The sequence below is a fragment of the Suncus etruscus genome, chromosome 8 (assembly GCF_024139225.1).
Source record: "Suncus etruscus isolate mSunEtr1 chromosome 8, mSunEtr1.pri.cur, whole genome shotgun sequence".
Lineage (NCBI taxonomy): Eukaryota > Metazoa > Chordata > Mammalia > Eulipotyphla > Soricidae > Suncus > Suncus etruscus.
In genome coordinates, this window is record NC_064855.1 from 62,705,323 (window position 1) to 62,711,701 (window position 6,379).

The 6,379-nt window shown below is 34.9% G+C and overlaps 1 non-coding gene across 1 annotated transcript; it reads right to left on the reverse strand.

The window, feature by feature from the left end:
• Positions 1–5,979: 5,979 nt before the first annotated feature.
• LOC126016490 (small nucleolar RNA SNORA51) lies at positions 5,980–6,112 on the reverse strand. The gene has a single exon (XR_007498286.1). It is a non-coding gene; the product is annotated as a small nucleolar RNA SNORA51 (small nucleolar RNA).
• Between the last annotated feature and the right edge of the window lie 267 nt (positions 6,113–6,379).

A 6,379-nucleotide genomic window follows, 5' to 3' on the forward strand; every position in this document is an offset into this window, starting at 1 on the left:
AAGAGCAGGGGCTACAGCTGTAACAGTAGTTACAGGAGGAAGAATGTGAAAAAGGGTAAGTGGAAGAAGCCAGTAAATAATAAAACAGTAATAATTGAAGTAGTAGTGGTTATAGTAATCTTAATAGCCAATACAGTGCGTACTGGGTAAGCACTTTTCAATACAGTGACATTAAATCTCTATAACCACTTTAAGATAACATCCTTTGGAGCTGGAAAGAGAGCACAGAGGTAGGGCATTTGCCTTGCATGTGGCCAACCTGGGATAGACCTGGGTTCGATCTCTAGTATCTCATCAGGCTCTCTGAGTGCCAGGAGCACTTTCTGAAAGAAGGGCCAGAAGTAACCCCTGACCGCTGCTGGCTGTGGCCCAACCCTTGTCTACACCAGATAACATCCTTTTATTTCTCTATGTTACGAAGGAAATAACACATTTCTAGGAGTGAAATAATTAGTAGAAGGACCAACATTTGGAGAAGAATAATAGCTGCTTCAAAAGAAATAACAGCCATTTCTAATTGATGGATGTATATTAATGCATTAAACTCCTATAGTCACCCTAATAGGTCTTTTTTCCTATGTCTAGTTCACAGAGGAGGAAGGTAATGATTGGTGGCAAGTGATGGGGGCTGGGAATGCAGGCTTCAAAATAGGGCTTTGAAGATACAACTTTAATTATATCTTTCATCTTTCAGTTTGAGGTTTGAAGTGTCGTCCTGTAGGTTCTGTTCGAACTGATTTGTGAGAGAGAATATCCTAGTACCTGAAAGTGGCTTCTTTGGGGGCAGTTTTTCCTACCACATTATCTGGAAAGCAGGTGACTTTTCCGACCCACCCTAACATAGCCCTACAGTGATGGGGTAGGCAGAGAGAAAGACATTTTCACACACCATTCACACTCTACAAGATGCCTCTACTCATTCCTCACACTTCCTTCCTCTGTCAATTGTGAAGAGTTCTCACTAGGTCTAGGCATTAGTTCTGTTGTGTTTAGCTTTAGGTATTTATATTTTACATAGGTACAAAAACATCTGGTAATTATTTTTTTATTTCTTTTCTTATTTCACTTAGCACAATGACCCCAGACCATCGATTTTACACCAAAAACCATGATTTCATCTTTTTTTAATTCTAGAGATATAAACATATATTTGTCTATCTCTCTACATGTATATTTGTCTATATATATTTCACAGTTCCTTTATCCAGTCATCTGTTGATGGGCATTTAAGTTGATTCCATGTTTTGCCTATTGTGACTAATGTTGCTATTAACACAGGGTTTTACTTTTTAAATGCCTTTATAGTGTTTTTACATCCTTTGAAGACATGGCTAGGAGTAGTATTGTTAGATCATATGGAATATTTTTATATTTTAAAATATTTTTCTTTTATTAAGAAATCTCCATTTTTCATAGAAGCTGAACCAATTTACATTCCCACCAGCAATGTATCAGAATTCTTTTTTCTCCTTGCCAAAATTTGTTGTTTTTAGTCTTTTTGATATAGGCCATTCTCCTGAGCATGAATTGTTATCTCCTTGTGGTTTTGATTTGCATTTCCTTAATAATAAGAGATGCTGAACTTTTTTCCTTATGTCTGTGGGCCATGTGTATATTCTTTGGAGAAGTGTCTACTAAGATTTTTGTCCATAATATATTAATACTTGAAAGACAAGAAGAATATAGAACTGGGTCAACTAGGTCTATGTGTGTGTGAGTACCAGGAAGAAGGTTGAATTCAGGCTTGCTAGCCTTTCAATCTTCAACCCCATACAGATTACTACTTTTGTTTGTTTGTTTGTTTTTTGACTCTATATGGCTCTCCACTCCTACACAGACAGGCTTTTGTCATACAGTGCCTCTGAAAGGGAGGAGCTTCTGTGTTAGTGCTTCTGTTGGCATTATCCAAGCAAAAATTCTTCACTCAGAACATTTATTTTTAAGTGGAGGATGGCATTTTCCAATTATATGCTAAAAAATGTTCATCCTTATGCCTGCCACCAATTTTACTCCTTCCAAACTTAGTTAAGAGAATTGTTTAAAAAAGAGGCAGTCAGTGTCTGTCCATTTTTAGATCTGTGTATGGGATTGCTTTTGGTTTCTCTTCCTATATTTACTACTTGAGGTGTCAACTTAAAAAAAAATACTGGCTCTCCTGTTGGCACATCAGCTGGTACAAATGTCTCCTACTGATCTTTTCCAAGGGTCCCAGTGGCCTTGGAGTATGAGAACTCAATACAGCAGTCATGCTGTTGAATATGAACATAACTGCTTCCCACCCTGAAAGACATCTTATTTATTATTTTAAAATATTTTCTTTGGGCTCCTTTAATCCTAGAGGGCATTTTACTTGATGAATCGCAAACAAGTTCCCCCATCTAGACTGTTGTTATAAATATCCATGGCATTAATTCAAACCATTTGCATTGGAAACGTGTGTGTGTGTGTGTGTGTGTGTGTGTGTGTGTGTATGTGTGTGTGTAGAAAAAGGGGTGGCTGACTTAACCTCAACATTTAGGACACTATTTTCTCTAAAATAACCACAACATCCATCATGCTTCTCCCTCTGCTGGTGTGTCAATTTTTTAATGAGAGGCTGGGTACCTTTAGTACCATGGTTTCCATGGTAACAATTCCATTTGTTTATTCTGGCTTACTGAAATAAAACATTGAGGAAAAGGTCAGTGACTCATTTTTGATTGGGGGTTACTCTAATTAGAGGATGATTATTTAAAAGTTGATCAACCAACAAAGATACAATGTGCTTAATAAAACCTATGGTAGGAATTTTAAATGACAAATTATAAAAAGTTTAGATGTCAGATGTTCCAAATTATGGCTGTTTCTTCGCAGGTGCAGGAGTTTTCAAGATTATTATTATTTCATCCATGTAGATCTAACTTTGACTTTATGCCATTTCTCTTGGTCCTGGGATCAATGTAGAGTATTAAGTAATGATTAAAGTGTCCAGAATGTCTAATGCAGTCAGAGCTGTCTATTTGGATCTATGGTATATGGACCTGAGTTGAACTGAATCAATAGAACAAAGTCTTTCTTCAGTGATCACTGGGAGAGTGGGGGTGTCAGTAAGGAGAGGAAGGAATTTTACTTGAGTCCCAGTCATTCCATCTTTTTGTCACTTCAGGTTATATTTTGGATCTTTGAAAATGAATGCACAAAGGGCCCTGCAAAATTTTATGATGTTTGCTTTGATTCACTGGTGTTTCATTTTCTAAGTTTCATGCCTGCTTTGCATCATCTATAAAATGAAGAGTATAACAAAATACAAATTATAAGAAATTTGAGAGTACTAAATGCAATACTGATGTATGTAAACTATTTAACAAAATGCTGGGTCATAGCAATCATAAAACAAGTATTGATCATTATAATTGTTTATTAGCTTGGCTATTATATTTGTTTTGGCTTTGGGGATTGAAGTGCTTTATACTCAAGAAAATATTAAACATTAATAAAGATAAAGAATATTCATTAACAATAAATTAAAATTATATTTTAAAAGACAAAAATTGACTTAAACCAAAACTCCAATTCACATACATGTGGATATGTCAATGTATGAAAAATATTTCTCCCTGAGAGTTCCATGAAACTCAGCTCTCTCACATCTGAGAACCATATGGTATTTTGTTTTGTGTTCAGGCTCACTTGGATCAGCTCCCAGAACCAAGAGCAATGATTAGGTGGAGAAACCACCCTCATATCCTACATGGTTCAATCTTGATTAGCATCCATAATGTTAGAAAAATCTGAAATTGTTGGGTTTACAGGACCAGAGGAGAAGTGGTTGCCAGATCCACAAAGTAGGAGAAATGGGGTTATGTTGATCAAAGGATGCAAATGTGTAGTCACAAGATATCTAAATTATGGGAGTTGAATGCAAACCCAATATGGATAAATTGGTGAGTTTACAGAGAAATTGTAAAAAAAATGGTACCTTTAAATTTGGGCATCTGGATAAGGTATTTTTCTGTATATTCTTGGAAATATATTTCTTTAATAGTTTTTAGTAATATTTAGACTCTAGAAACTGAACCCTGACACATTCACTTAACAAATATTTGTATGCCTGTGATGTCAAGTATGTTATCAGGTCAGATGTGAATATGAGTAGCACATATTTTCTCTCTTAGAGCGTAGATTTTTAATTTGGAGAGAGAGTAAACAAGTAAAATGTAAAGCTAATGATTGCAAATACTTTGTTTTATGAAGGAAAGGAAAAATCATGTGCTAAAGAGCATTTATTAAAGACTTTCTTGCTCCAAAAGAAAGACTGGTCATTATATAGTAATATAAATAGAGATAAAATTCTAGTTACTTCCTCTTCAGTAGTGTATATAATGACTCGTCCTTCTTTTGTTGATACCAGCTTGGTCTTTCATTTTGGGTTATATATTTGACTGAGCAAAGTGATTCCTTTGTTATTCTTATTTTAGTTGTGAGTAATAATGTTGCTAGGGCCCTGAATCTCTGTTAAATGCTCTAATTACTATTTTAATCCTTATTGTCAGAAAACACAGTTCTGCCAACTTATTTTCTCATAGACTCCCTTTTCATGGGTCTGGTGTTTTACAGAACATATTTTGGAAAATGCAGTTCTGGAAAATGCATTTTGGTTGCTCCTTTATAAATAATGGATTTCTAAAGAGTAGTCACCATGTCATGGATGAGAACCATTTTATATAAAGTATCTGCACTTATTGGCACTTCCTAGTTTTTGAATTCTTGGCTTACGTCATTATATTTAGTAATTCTCTAGGTCTCAGTCATCTGTGATCATGAATTCTTAGAACTCAAAACCAACTCTACCCCCATTTGTCAATATTAATTGCCTCAAATAAAAATAGCTCCTATCACCATTTCAGCACTGAATTTCAAAATCAAAAGGCAAGAATAATAAAAAAATATATAGCTATATGTAACTAAAAAAGCAGTGCTGTTCACCACATAGTACCACTAGTACTCACATTCAAAAGTACTTAAGAGCATTCATGGTACTTTTGCAAAATTTGAATACTTTGCCTTTTCTGCCTCAGTCTTCATTTTTCCTAGTCTTTAATTATAGGAAAGAACATGCATATGCTTTAGTAATTATGTCTTTCCTACTTCCAGTCTCTTCTATTCAAGAGTTTCTCTGTAGTTTTTGTAGATTGTTTGATTTCTTTATTAAACCACCCATAAAGCATTTATTGCTATAGAAATTTCTGTTGCATGAGAATCTTATAATAATGGTTTCATAATATGGCATTATATTTTAGATTATACTATGATTTTATATTACTGTAGTATTATAATATTTATATTTTTCAGATTGAATTTCTACATTACTTGTAAAGTAGATATTGTAAGAAAAGACAGTATGATTTAGCAGTGAAAGTATGCCCTGAACTTTCTCACAGCTGGACTGTGGCAGAGTCAGGACTTTCTCACAGCTGGACTGTGGCAGAGTCAGGATTTGAACTCTGCTAAAACAAATTTCTTTGTTTTGGGTTTTTTTTACTAGCTGGAGGAATAATTTCTGATGTCCTTGCCAACACTGCCTTAGAACAATAACTACCAAAGTTCACTGGTGTTCTAGAGGAAAAATAAGAGGGAAGAAAGCACTAACACTCAATTTTATGAACTAATAGATATTAAAAATAAACTTGGAACATCTGATGTGGAAAGCACGTTTTTGATAACTGATAGAATATATAAGGTGATTTGATTTTGCTTAATTTGCTCATAAAATAGAGAATATCCATCCTGCCTGAATAGAGATAAAAAATGGTAATACCTCTAAGAAGAGCAAGTCTTTTGTGTATTTTAACTAAGTTGGTCAGTTTTGTTAAAATTTGAAGTATACATAGTTGGCTAAGTAAAAAAAAAAATCAGATTTTATAGGTCTAGGTCTAGGGTGTATGTGTGAGAATCCACAATTCTGTCAACCTTCAAATAATGTTCTGGACCACACTTTTTTTTTGTCCCCCCATTCACAATACAAGCCAGGCAGAGGGCCTGGATTGAGGTGTATATGGGGTACATTTACTGTACCTCCTCTTTCTATACAGTCAGTGTAAAGAACACAGTCTGTGGTAAGCTTTGAGAAGCCTTACCCTATCTTTTCTTTTTCTTTTTGATTTTTTAATATACATAAAAAAACCCTTCACCAGTGCAACATTCCTATCACCAATATCCCAAGTGTCCTTCCTCCCCACCCCACACCGGCCTGTGTGAAAGCCTCTAGACAGGCTTTCTACTTTCCTATTCAGTCACATTTTGTTATGATAGTTCTCAGTGTAATTATTTCTGTGATTGTACTAAACAATCCCTGTGGTGAAGTTCACCACTGGACCACACTTTGAATGTCAGATATGTC